Source organism: Mastomys coucha, unplaced genomic scaffold (genome assembly GCF_008632895.1).
Source record: "Mastomys coucha isolate ucsf_1 unplaced genomic scaffold, UCSF_Mcou_1 pScaffold5, whole genome shotgun sequence".
NCBI classification, from domain to species: Eukaryota; Metazoa; Chordata; class Mammalia; order Rodentia; family Muridae; genus Mastomys; species Mastomys coucha.
Genome location: NW_022196911.1, coordinates 82,790,198 through 82,804,132, shown reverse-complemented (window position 1 = coordinate 82,804,132; position 13,935 = coordinate 82,790,198). Strand labels below are relative to the sequence as shown.

The window sequence follows — 13,935 nt, the reverse complement described above, 5'->3', positions numbered from 1 at the left end:
GAAGAGGGTGTCAGATCTCATTACGGGTGGTTGTGAGCCACCATGTAGTTGCTGGGATTTGAACTCATAACCTTCGGAAGAGCAATCGGTGCTCTTACCCACTGAGCCATCTCACCAGCCCATGGTGTCTCTTTCTTTCCCTCAGCCTCCTGGTCTACATCTCTTACTCTTTCTATGGCCCAGTGAGTTTTCATGCTACCCCCTTTGCTCCTTCTCCATACATTCTGTCCTTGGGGTCTTTGTATATACATCACTTCCCTGGGTGAAATGTCTCACAAAGAACAGATGTTCATCTGTCCCCTACTTAAAAGTTATCCCGTGAGGCTGGAGAGAAGGCTCAGTTTGTACAGTCCTTATGAGGAGTTTGAACCCCAGCACCTATGTTAACTAAAAGGCCTCAGGAATGGAACCCAGTACATAAAAAAACAAAAACAAAGCCGGGCAGTGGTGGCACACACCTTTAATCCCAGCACTTGGCAGGCAGAGGCAGGTGGATTTCTGAGTTCAAAGCCAGCCTGGTCTACAGAGTGAGTTCCAGGACAGCCAGGGCTACACAGAGAAACCCTGTCTAGAAAAAAAAGAAAGAAAGAAAGAAAGAAAGAAAGAAAGAAAGAAAGAAAGAAAGAAAGAAAGAAAAAGAAAAAAGAGAAGCAACAGGTTATTAAATGAAAATTCCAGCTGCAGGTGTTTTCCATGCAGGCCCCAGAAGCCTAACATAAGCCACCACCATTGCTCCTCCTCCCTGGGGACCGGGTCTAAGGCCTCCGTATGCTGGGTACTTGCTGCCTCTGAGCTATGTCCCCAAGTCTCTCTACACATCTTTTGCCCAAAGTGATGTCAAGATCCTCTTAGCCTGCAGCTTCGCACTTTTAGGACTTTCATCTGTGAAAGCAGCACAAGGTAATACAAACTTAATAATTAGGTGAACATTAAAAACATTTTATGAGGTTGTAGTGAAAAAGTGGCCAAGTTTTGCATAGCTTGTGGCATTGAATATTTGTATAATTGTTCAGGAGAGTAATATCCAGACTCTTAAGGAAACAAGAAGAAAAAGAGGACTAGAGACATAGCTTGTTTGGCGGAGTGCTTGCCTGAAGCATGTGAGTTTCTGGGCGCTGTCCCTGTGTGTGTGTGTGTGTGTGTGTGTGTGTGTGTTCAAGCACTTGTGCATTTGGCAGCTAACCTGAGCTGTGGGAAGTGCTCCCGGATGTAGGCGAAGCACTGATACACATAAAGCAAATAAATTAAAAAAATGAAAAAAGCTGAGGCAGAGGCAGGTGGATTTCTGAGTTCCAGGCCAGTCTGGTCTACAGAGTGAGTTCCAGGACAGCTAGGGCTACACAGAGAAACCCTGTCTCGAAAAAACAAAAACAAAAACAAAAAAAAAAAAAAAAAAAAAAAAAAAAGAAAGAAAGAAAAAAGCAACTAAAAATGCATATAGTAGGCATGGTGGTTCATGCCTTTAGGACCAACACTCAGGGGGGTTAAGGTTAGGGTTAAGTTTAGCATAAGAGAGGCTCTGTTTAGATAGCCCCCTCTGATGCTGTAGGCCCACAGTCTCAGGCAGAAGCCAGAGGATTATGCAAAGATTCCAGGCCATCCAGGGCCTATCAGGTTTCTCTTTCAGCTTTCTCTAACTTCTGCTGAGACTGGTCAGGGAGTAATTCCAGCCACTCAGGAACGGAAGGAAGCACTTGTGTTTCACAGTGAGTTTGTGGCTGGCCTGGAGAATATAATGAGACCCTGATTCAAAATTAAATATACAAATAAGGACAAATATGCAAATCGGTGGTTAAGAGCACATGCTGCTGTTGCAGAGGACAGGAATTTGATTCTCCGCATCCATGTGGTGGTTCACAACAACCCATAACTCCAGTTCATGGAAGCCAATACCCTCCTCTGACCATTGAGGGCACCGGGCATGTATGTGGTATACATATATATGCACATGCAGGCAAAGCACTGATACACATAAAACAAATAAATTAAAAAAACGAAAAAGGCAACCAAAAGTGTAAATAGTAGGCATGGGGGTTCACGCCTTTAGTACCATCAGTCAGGAGGCAGAGGCAGATGTTTATGAGTTCTGGGCCAGCCTGGTCTACACAGTGAATTAGATTCAAGTCAGCAAGAGCTCCATAAGAGGACCCTGTCTCAAAACGAAATGTAAGGAAAAATTAGGGGTGAAGCCAGGCGGTGGTGGCACATGCCTTTAATTCCAGCACTTGGGAGGCAGAGGCAGGTGGATTTCTAAGTTCCAGGCTAGCCTGGTCTACTGAGTGAGTTCCAGGACAGCCAGAGCTACACAGAGAAACCCTGTTTTGGGGGGTGGGGAGGAAGAAAGAAAAGAAAGCTTTGTTTGTTTAAAAAAAATTAGGGGTGAAGATAATATTGGAGTGTGGACACACACACACAAATAAAAAATAAAGTAGGTAAGTAAATAAGTAAGTAAATAAATAAATAAATAGACAATAGACAATAAATAAAAAGAGCTGAGGATGTGGTTTGTGACCCAATACTTACCTAGCTTGGAAGAAGTTCTAGATTTGACACTCAGAAGTACAAAACACACACAATTTTAAAAGGACAACTCAATGTGTCTGTTAGTTTTGTTTGTTTGTTTGTTTGTTTGTTTGTTTTTATCAGCTTATTTGGAAAAAAGGCAATCTCAATTAGAAAAATACCTCTGTCAGATTGGCTCACACAAATGTCTATGGGGCATTTTCTTTGCTAATGATAAGTATAGAAGGGTTCAGTCCATTGTGGATACTATTACTCCTAGAAAGGTGGTCCTGGGGTACATTAAAAAACAAACAAACAAAAAACCCCACAAGCTGATACATATATACATACATACATACATACATACATACATATATACATACAGAAAGTAAATGAATAGACAATAAATAAAAAGAGCTGAGGATGTAGTCTGTGGGAAATCAGTTTGAAATCAGTTTTCTCCAGTGGAGTATCACTGGTATAACAACCACACTCCAGAAAGACTCCATGCCAAAAAGTAGTTGCTCAACAGAACAAACTCAATGTTATTTTTGTGAACTTTTTGCTTAATTTTGCTTTGTTTAAGCCTTTTTTGTGTTTTTGATCTTTTGCCAGTTTGCTTTGAATTTTGTTTTTGTAGGGAGATTTTGTTTCTTGATTTCTGGTTTGGGCATTTTGTTGTCGTGTTAGGTTTTTGGGGGGGGGGTTGTTTTTATGTTTTTTTTGTTTGTTTGTTTGTTTTTGAGACAGAGTTTCTCTTTGTATCCCTGGCTGTCCTGGAACTCAACTCTGTAGACCAGGCTGGCCTCGAACTCAGAAATCCACCTGCCTCTGCCTCCCAAGTGCTGGGATTAAAGGCATGCACCACCACCGCTTGTTTTGTTTTGTTTTTTTTTTTTTTTTTAAGAGAGAGAAAATATATAATTTAAAATTGGGTGGGGAGGAGAAAACACTATCAAAATATACTCTATGAAAAAAATTTTAATTAAAAAAGGAAAAGCCGTCCGTCCATATTTGGTGGTGCATAACTATCCCCACCCTACCCCTATCCCCCAATACTGAGTTTCACTGTGTAGCCCTGCCTGTTCTGTAGACCAGTCTATCCTAGAACTCACAGAGATCTGCCTGCCTCTGCCTCCTGAGTGTTGGGATGGAAGGCATGTGCCACCACCTCATCTAGCCCACACTTAGAATCTCATAATCTCTGTGCTCTTTGAGATGAGTCTGGGCCAACCAGAGCTACAAAATGAGCCCCCATCCAATATAAGAGTGGCCATGGGAGTGGAGGAGAGGTGGGAGGAGGGCAAGATGACTCAGCAGGTAAATGCTCTTGCTGTCAAGGATGAGGACCCGAGTTTGATTCCCAGAACCCACATGGTGGAAGAGAGCTGACTCTCACAAATTGTCCTCTGACCACTGCAGGCATGCTATGACCTGTGTGCATAGCACCCCAACAAACAAAATAAAAAAGAACATTAAAAAAAGCCAGAGTATGATAATTAATTAAGACATTTTTAAATTGTTTATTTTTATTTTATGCGTATTAGAGTTTCGCCTGCATGTGTGTCTATGTGAGGGTGTCAGATCCCCTGGAACTGTTTTACACAGTTGTGAAATATAATCCCTGCTTATGGGAGGCTGAGGCAGGATTGCTAAAGGCTCAAGGCTAACCTGAACTACACAGTGAATTTAAGACAGCCTGTGCTACCCTGTGAGACCCTGTCTCCAAAGCAAAGCAAAATAAGCAAAATATGTTTTTTAAAATCCTAAATAAATAAAAGAATGTATCTCCCCATCACCTTAAAATGAGAATCTTTGGTCCTCTCCATTACTCTTGGCCTCAGATAATTAAACCTCAGGAATATTGACACAGTCGGGTGGTCTTGAACATTTTAGGAAGCTCAGCGTGTATCTGGCCTCTACTTCTTAGATGGCAATAGCTTCCAGAAGCTCCCAGAATGTCCTTAGAGGCTGGTTGGGGTGGAGGGAGAACTCTTTGGATTCATTAGGAATTACCAGGCCTGGAAAGCGGGGCATTGGCTAGCTATACCTAAAGTCTACCACAAGAGGTCTCCCTAGACCTCATTATGAATCAGTCCTACATTGAGTTGTGGGAACTACCAAATTGTTATCTATTGGTAATCCGAACACACCTGGTTTGGGTTTTTTTTGTTTTGTTTTTGTTTTTTTTGTTTGCTTTTGTTTTTCGAGACAGGGTTTCTCTGTGTAGCCCTGGCTGTCCTGGAACTCAACTCTGTAGACCAGGCTGGTCTCAAACTCAGAAATCTACCTGCCTCTGCCTCCCAAGTGCTGGGATTAAAGGTGTGCACCACCACTGCCGGGCAACACACCTGCTTTTATTTTTTTTAAATGTTAAACCTAGTCGGGCATGGAGATGCATGCCTTTAATCCCAGCACTTGGGAGGCAGAGGCAGGTGGAGATTCTTGAGTTCCAGGCCAGCCAGAGCTACAGAGCAGTTCCAGGACAGCTAGGACTACAGAGAGAAACCTTGTCTCAAAAACACAAAAACAAAAGTTACATTTATTTGTGTGTGTGTGTGTGTGTGTGTGTGTGTGTGTGTGTGTGTGTGTGTAACTATAGTAGAGAATGCTGACAAGGACAAACTATAACCTGATACTCTTGGGTGGGATGCCAGGAAGAAGAGAAAAACAACATTACGTAAAATCTCAGGAAATAGGAATTATTGGATTTTAAAATGTACTGATTGGTGCCTTCGCTATAACAAATAATAAAACTGGGAAACTGAGGGGTGGGGTCAGGGGTGGCACATGCCTTTAATCTCAGCAGAGGCGAGTGGGTTTCTGGGAATTTGAGGCCACCCTGGTCTACATTATGAGTCCCAGGCTAGCTCTGGCTACATAGTGAGACCTAGTTTCTAAACAAAACAACAAGACCCAGAAGCACAGTTCCTCGTTAGGCTCAAGATATTAATTCGCTCTCTAGAAATGAGTGATGGCTAATGGTCCTCATCCAGCTTACTCACTGGGTTATTTCTGAAGGTGATGTGTCCTATGCCCCTAACATGCATCACTGTGGAATACTGCTCTGCTTTTGTGACTTCTTTCTGGGAATTGCTACATGAAGTCCATGGAGGCAGGTAAGGGATGGTTCAGAGCAGAGAGTGGAGAAAGAGGATGGTGCCAGCCCCAGATTCCTCTTCTGAACAGAAGATCTTCAGTTAAGCTAGGTAGAGTGGCTCATGTCTATAATCCCAGTATTTGGAAAGCCATGGTAGGAGACTACATCAAACTCGAGGCCAGTGTGGGCTATAGTGTGAGACCCTGTATCAAAACAACTGGACCATGGCCCAAGCAGGAGGCTTGAGCTTCAATTCCTAGCACAATGTAAAAGCTGAGCGAGTTTATCGCCTCAGCAATGTGGGCAGACAGGGGTGGATCACGGATCATCGGCCAGCCAGTCTAGCTGAATCAGTGAGCTCCGGGTTCAGTGAGAGACCCTGTTTTAAAATAAAGCAGAGTAGAAGACATCAGACATTGACCTCTGGCCTCTCCATGTGCACATGCATACATGAATGAATGTGCACCCAAACACACAGTAACTCAAGATCTTTAGGCTAGAGCATAGGTAGGCTAGAGATAGCATTAGCATACACAGCATACAGGAGGCTCTAAGCTCTATCCCTAGTACAGGCCAGGGTTGATGTAAGACAGAGACAGACAGACAGACAGACAGACAGACAGACAGACAGACACACACACACACACACACACACACACACACACACACACACGAAGACACGTATAATAAATAAATAAATCTTAAAAAACAAAAACAAAAAACAAACAAAAAAAACGCTGGGCAGTGGTGGTATACGCCTTTAATCCCAGCACTTGGGAGGCAGAGGCAGGCGGATTTCTGAGTTCCAGGCCAGCCTGGTCTACAGAGTGAGTTCCAGGACAGCCAGGACTACACAGAGAAACCCTGTCTCGAAAAAACAAACAAAAAATCAGCCCAATTCCATATAGATAGGCTGACCTTGAACTCACAGGGATTAACCTGGATGTGCCTTCAGAATGATAGAATTAAAGGCATAGAGTGCCATCCTTGGCCAGCACAGGTTGTTCTTTACCCCCTAAGAAATTGCTGTAATTGGAATACTGCCGTCATCGGAGGCTAAAAGCCTGGCTCCTCAAGTTGCTAGGCATCAGAGGATATTGCCTTTGGGAATTGAAATAGATTCAGTTTTGGTGTTATTTGAAAAAAGGGTTGCCTAGATGATGCAGCCTAAAGTACGGGTCGCTGGCCTCAGACTTATTAACCATTCTATACTCTGTAGCATGCCAGCATCCCAGCAAGTATGCAGCCTCCGTTAACTCAGCTCTGCGGATCAATTTACCTTAGCTGCCGTATAGAATAATGAGCCTTTGTTAGGGAGCCAGGTCTCCTTGTCTAGCTGGCTGAATCATCAACAATCGACATGCAGGTTAATGAATTTCCACTGTTCCAAAAAGAAAAACAAAACAAAGCAACACCCCCTCAAAAGAACAACCATAGCTTGGGGGAGGGGCATAGGACACCCCTGTAATTCCAACGGTTGGGAGGTGGAGGCAGGGGAATCAGAATTTAAAGTTAGCCAGCCATGGTAGTACACACCTTTAATTCTGGCACTCAGTAGGCAGAGCTCTGTGAGTCTGCGGCCAGTTGGTACTACCCACTGAGTTCCAGGATAGCCAGGACTATACAAACAGAGCTATTTCGAAACAAAACCACAAACAAAATAAACAACAACAAAACCTTTAAGGTTGGAACTAGGGAGATGACTTAGTGGGTAAAGCCGTTGCTATGTAAAAGACTAGAGTTTGGATCTCCAGCACCCACGTAAGAGACGGGTAGGCAGACTCTCTGCCTGTGTTCCCAGTGCGGAAGGTGGAAACGGGGGGGGGGTCCCCAAAACAACCTGGAAGGCTAGACTAGCGAATCTGTGAGCTCTCCACTTAAGTGAAAGATCCTGTCTAAATATATAATGTGGAGAGTGTGAGAAGACACCCAACAGCTAACACTGGCCTCTAGAGGCATGAGCACACACACACCTAAGACGAAAACAAAGTACAAGGTCATCCTCAGATACTCAGTGAGTTTGAGTCCAGCCTGGGCTACAGGAAACCTTATCTTAAAACAAAACAAAACAAGCTAGGCGGTGGTTCGAAGCCAGCCTAGTCTACAAAGTGAGTTCCAGGACAGCCAGGACTACACAGAGAAACCCTGTCTCGAAAAACCAACAAAACAAAACAAAACAAAACAAACAAACAGCAACAAACAGGAAGCCAGGTGGTAGTGTCACTCACTTTTAGTCCCAGCACTCAGGAGGCAGAGGCAGGTACGTCTCTGGGTTCCAGGCCAGGCTGGCCTACAGACCAAGTTCCAGGACAGCCAGGGCTATCCAAAGAAACCCTGTCTCGAAATGCCAAAACCAACCAACAACTAACTAACCAACCAACCAACCAAAAAAACAAAAGGGCAGGTCAGATGTGGTCACAGAGTCCTTTAATCCCAATTCAGAGGGAGAGGCAGGTATGATCTCTGTGTTCAAGGACAGCTTGGTCTACAAAGGGAGTTCCAAGCCAGGGCTACACTTGAGACTCTGTCTCAAAACAGACAGACAGACTGGATTAGAAAGATGGCCCAGCAGTTAAGAGTGTGCTATGCACTGCTCTCGCAGAGGAACAGATGGAGATTGGTCCACAGAACCAACACACATAACTCCAGTTCCAGGGGAACTTCTGGTTTTTGTAGACATTCGCACTTAGAGGTCTATGTTTACACACACACACACACACACACACACACACACAGGAGTGCATAATTTTTAAATTTAAAAATAAGTTTTGTTAAATCTTTGTCTATTTTGTGAAGTTTTTTTTGTTTTTGTTTTTGTTTTTGTTTTTTTTCTTCGAGGCAGGTTTTCTCTGTATATCCCTGGCTGGCCTCGAACTCAGAAATCCACTTGCCTCTGCCTCCCAAGTGCTGGGATTAAAGGCATGCACCACCATGCCCGGCTATTTTGTGAAGAAGTTTAATTTAGTGAAGAAGGACCACTGTAGCATAGATTGGCGAGATGGCTATGAAACCTGATTCTGAGTCTGAGCCCCGGGATCCACATGGTGGAAGGAAAGAAATGACTCCCTAAAGTTGTCCTCTGATCTTTATATAGGTGTCCCCTAAAATAAATACATGTGTGGGGGACTAGTTTAAAATGTTATTACAGGGGCTGGAGAGATGGCTCAGCAGGTAAGAGCACTGACTGCTCTTTGAAAGGTCCTGAGTTCAGATCCCAACAACCACATGGTGGCTCACAACCACCGGTAATGAGATCTGACACCCTCTTCTGGTGAGTCTGAAGACAGCCACAGTGCATTACGCTGGAGTGAGCTCGGCTGGAGCAAGCAGAGGTCCTGAGTTCAATTCCCAGCAGCCACATGATGGCTCATGGCCATCTGTACAAGGACAGTGTACTCATACACATAAAATAAATAAATAAATCTTTAAAAAAATAAAATAAAATAAAATGAAATTACAGGACACAGTAAACTGTGAAACGCCGCATAGTGAAAACAAACAGTGAACTGTCTGTGGAAACTTCCAGTGTAGAATTCCCATTTTCCCCTGGCGTGCCTCAGTCTCTAATGGGAATATACTTCAACCAGCAAACCACACAATGGATTCACTCAGAAAACATCACATTTGACAGCTTTAGATACAATAGGATTATGCAATTGTTACTTCTCTGAAAATGAAGCCCGAAGCAGTAATTGATTGTGTGTGGTCTCGAGTTTCCAGCTGCCTGTTTGCTGACAGGCTATTATCACGAGAAACATCTCAAAGCCAGGGAGGCCCAGGACTTGGGAAGCAGAGGAAAGAGGACCTGGAGTTCAAAGTTGCTCTCAGCTACTTAGTGAGTTTGAGCCCAGCCGGGGTGGGCTACATGAAGCCCTGACAGCAAACAGTGAGCAAATAGCCTCACAGGCAGCCGTGCTAAAACCGCAATTCTGGTTGAAGTGATCAGGAAAATTAAGTTTCCTTCGTCCCAGGAGGCTTCAGCTGTGGGCTACCCAGGGATGCACTTCCAGGGTGCTTGAATCGTATTGGGCTAGGGGCAGGGCACGGGCGTGGGACCTTTGTCTCAAAGGTTAGAGGCCCCATGTTTGATTGCCGGCATTAACAGGTAAATGAAGTAAACAAACAAGAAGTAGTGCTGTTGAAGACATTTGAAGACTGACCAACAGGAAATTCCTGGTTTGGTGTGCTGTCAGTGAATCTGCAGGAAGTCCCTGCAGAATTCCAGTGAGAACAAAGGGCCTTGGTAGAGGGACCAGCCTGGCTAACCTGTGAGACCTTGGAAAATCTGAGGTGCCGAGTCTGTTCACCACACGGGACAGCAGAATTTAGACTCTGTGGCCAGGCAGCTGTTGTTTGTTTGTTTTAATGTAGTTTTCTTTATTTATTTATTTTATTTTTCTTCCTTCCTTCTTTTCTTTTCCTTTTCTTTTTGTTTGTTTGTTTGTTTTTTGTTTTTTTCCGAGACAGTGTTTCTCTGTGTAGCCTTGGCTGTCCTGGAACTCACTCTGTAGACCAGGCTGGCCTCGAACTCAGAAATCCGCCTGTCTTTGCCTCCCAAGTGCTGGGATTAAAGGCGTGAGCCACCACTGCCCGGCTCTTTTTTCCTCTTGAGTCTCTCTGTGTACCCTGGTTGTACCGGAACTCACTATGTAGACCAGGCTGATTTGGAACTTACAGAGATCTGCCTACCTCTGCCTCTGCAACTCTGGGGTCAAAGGTGTGTGCCACCATACCTGGCAATTAATTTAATATTTAAAGAAATAAACACCAAGCAAGAAGTGGCACATCTTGAATCCAGTGTCATGAGGTTGAGGCAGGAGAACTGCCATGAGTTCTTGTCTATTCTGGGTAACAGTGAGTTTCAGGTTATCCTGGGCTACAATGTAACACCATGTCCCCTGTCAAACAAACAAACAAACAGGTAAATAAATAATGAAAACTGTCTCTATACTGGTTCCTAGAACATAGAAAATGTATCACTGTCACTGTATTTAATTTTTTCCATGTTCATGTTAAGACTGAACCCACACCCAGCAGTAGTGGCGCACCCCTTTGATCCCAGCACTTGGGAGGCAGAGACAGGCAGATTTCTGAGTTCAAGGCCAGCCTGGTCTACAGTGAGTTCCAGGACAGCCAGGGGTACACAGAAAAACATCCCCTGCAAGACCAACACAGACTCTTAACTTCTCAACTATTTCTCCAGTCTCCAAACCAATTTTTCTCAATACTAGAAACTGAACCCAGTACCTCACATAGACAAGCATTCTGTCATGAGTCACTGGGCCATAGCCCTAGCCAGCCTTTTTTTTTTTTTTTTTTTTTTTTTTTTAAGATTTGTTGCTTTTTTGTTTGACTTTCAAGGCAGGGTTTCCTTTTTTCTTTTTTTCTCTCTTTCTTCCTTCCTTTCTTTCTTTCTTTCTTTTTTTTTTTTTTATTGGAGATGGGGTTTCTCTTTATAGCCCTGACTGTCCTGGAACTTACTCTGTAGGCCAGACCTCAAACTCAGAAATCTGCCTGCCTCTGCCTCCCAAGTGCTGGGATTAAAGGAGTGTGCCACCACTGCCTGCCTCAAGGCTGGGTTTTTGTTTTTTATTGTTTTGTTTTGTTTTGTTTTGTTTTTGTTTGTTTGTTTCTTTCGAGACAGGGTTTTTCTGTGTATCCCTGGCTGTCCTGGAACTCACTCTGTAGACCAGGCTGTCCTGGAACTCAGAAAGTCCCTTGCCTCTGCCTCCCAAGGGCTGAGATTAAAGGCTTGTGCCACCACAGCCCGGCAAGGCTGGGTTTCTTTGTGTAGCCCTGAGAGTCCTGGAACTGTCTTTGTAGGTTGGGCTGTCCTGGAATTGAGAGATAAACTTGCCTCGAGTGAGTACTGGGAAAACCAAAACAGAAAAACCAAGGCAAAACATAAAGACTAGATCAGACACTGCTCTGTATGTGAGATGCTCTGGATAAATGGAAGCAGCTATTTTAATAAAACAAGTTCAAGGCCAGAAAGGTCCATCACCACCCAGCTTGGTTTTGTTATTTGTGTGTGTCCACGTGCTTGTGCATATGTAATGGCACATATTTGCATGCCGGTGGAGGTCAGAAGAGGGTATCGGATTCCCTAAGAGGTGGAGTTACAGGTGTTTGTGAACTGCCATGTGGGAGCTGGGAACCTAACTGAGGTTCCTCTGGAAGAGCATCGAGTGCTCTTAACCACTGAGACATCCCTCCCTTTCCATCTTTTTTTTTCTTTTCTTTTTTTGATTTTTTTCGAGACAGGGTTTCTTTGTATAGCCCTGACTGTCCTGGAACTCTGTAGACCTGGCCTTGAACTCAGGAATCCACCTGCTTCTGCCTCCCAAGTGCTAGAATTAAAGGCGTGCGCCACCAATACCCGGCCCTTTTTTTTTTTTTTTTAAAGTAGGACAATCTCTGTTGCCTTGAAACAGATTGGGGGGGGACGGGTTTGGTGGAGGTATATGCCTTTAATCCCAGCACTTGGGAGGCAGAGAGGCAGGCAGATCTCTGAGTTCAAGGCCAGCCTGGTCAACAAAGTTGTCTGAGTTTCAAGCACAGCCAGGGCTACACAGAGAAACCCTGTCTTGAAAAACCAAAATAGAAAAACCAAGACAAAACATAAAGACTGGATCAGACGCTGTTCTGTATGTGAGGTGCTCTGGATAAATGGAAGGTGATTTTATTAAAGCAAGTTCAAGGCCAGAAAGGTCCAAGGTACTCAGAAACAGTCTGCAAGGTACGGCCTCTGCTACATCCATGACTGAAAACAGTGTGTTGGCCTGAACTGAGAGAAAGCGTTTATTGTGCATCAAGAGACAAAGCACAGTTAGAGTGTCTGTCCACACAGGAAGATGGCACCAGGCCCTTTTCTGTGATGTAATGCCACGGGACTTTACGGATGGGTGTGGGGAGAGAGCAGGCAGGCAGTGTGAAGAGCCCTTCCCCCTCCCTACATGGGCAGAGTTGGACGTTTTCCCAGGTGGGGTGGCACAGCATACAGCCTTTAACCCTTCAGGAAGTTTCCATTGTACTGTCATTCCCCTCCCTCCTTTAATGCAGCTTGCCCCTTTTATTATAGAACATCCTGAAGTTTCAGGTTCAACGTGTTCATACTTGAAAGCAGAACTGCTACGGTTAGATCAGCACCCAGAGAACAGACCCTCATCCATTCCTTCCTGATTCCCACTGGATCCAACTCAGACAGGAACCCGTCGGGAGGAGCGGCCAGGTGCCAGGTGCTGAAAATGCACTGTTGATCTGATAAGCTCTTGCCAGCGGGGCCTGGCAGAGAGGACAGATAGCTGATAACTCTTGCTAGGGAGTGTGGAGGCCTGGGTGATGTAATGGAGCTATGAATAAAGTGCTATTCAGGGCACTGGGGAGAGAAACATTAATTTCCTTAGAGAGGGTTAAGGGAAAGTCCTCTAAAGAGACATTTGATCTGCTCTTTGGACCGAGTCAACAGGCAAATAGCCTCTCTCTCTCTCCCTCTTCTTTCCTTCTTTCTTCCTTTCTTTCTTTCTTTCTTTTCCAGTTCTGAACATCAAGCCCAGAGCCTTGAACATCTTAGGTGAACACTATACCACTAAGCTATGTACCTTCCTTATTAGTAGTATCAATGCCATCTATTTGTTCTAAATATTAAAGATTCTCTTCAGGTTTGTAGAGAGATGTATTGAGGCAGACTTCAGGTGAATGGGCCCTTTAATAAGGTGGGCCACTCCCAGCAGTGGAAGCTGGGATTAGGTGGTGATCAAGTAGCAAGTGGCAAAACAAAGGCAATTCTTTAGATTTGTAGACTTTAGAGGGAGGGGGTCTCTGGGAGGCAGGAATGGTTTCTGAGGCAGGCAGATCGATGCAGACCCCCTAGATAAGATAGAAGTCATGCAGGAAGCTCATCCTATTGTCCTAACCTAGGAACTTCAAAGCATAGTAAAAGGACCGATGGGGTCTAAGGCGTGGCTGATCCCTCTGCAGTAGCACAGACTGATGGACACTTACACTGTAACCCAGGCTGGCCTTGAACCAGGTGAACAGAGATGTGTTCCTACCCCAGCCTCCTGAATGCTGAGATTACAGCTATAATTCACCATGATCTGATTATATTAATTTAATTTTATTTTATTTTCCTCTTCCTTCCTTTCTTTCCTTCTTTCTTCCTTTCTTTCTTTCTTTCTTTTTTTTTTTAAGGGCTTGTTTTATTTTAATGACTGAACCATGTGAGGCCTCAGCCAGGCCACTACGTACACACACGAGGGAAGCTTTATTTCTTGGTCTCTTTCTCCTTGGACAGAGTCTTGATGATCTCTTCCTTCTTGGCCTGCAGACGC

The 13,935-nt window shown here is 44.3% G+C and overlaps 1 pseudogene across 1 annotated transcript in view; it reads right to left on the bottom strand.

The window, feature by feature from the left end:
* Positions 1-13,791: 13,791 nt before the first annotated feature.
* Positions 13,792-13,935, bottom strand: part of LOC116077454 — an 827-nt pseudogene continuing 683 nt past the window's right edge. The window contains exon 2 of the transcript XR_004113247.1: positions 13,792-13,935. This exon is cut by the window's right edge and continues 3 nt beyond it. The product of XR_004113247.1 is annotated as a 60S ribosomal protein L19-like (transcript).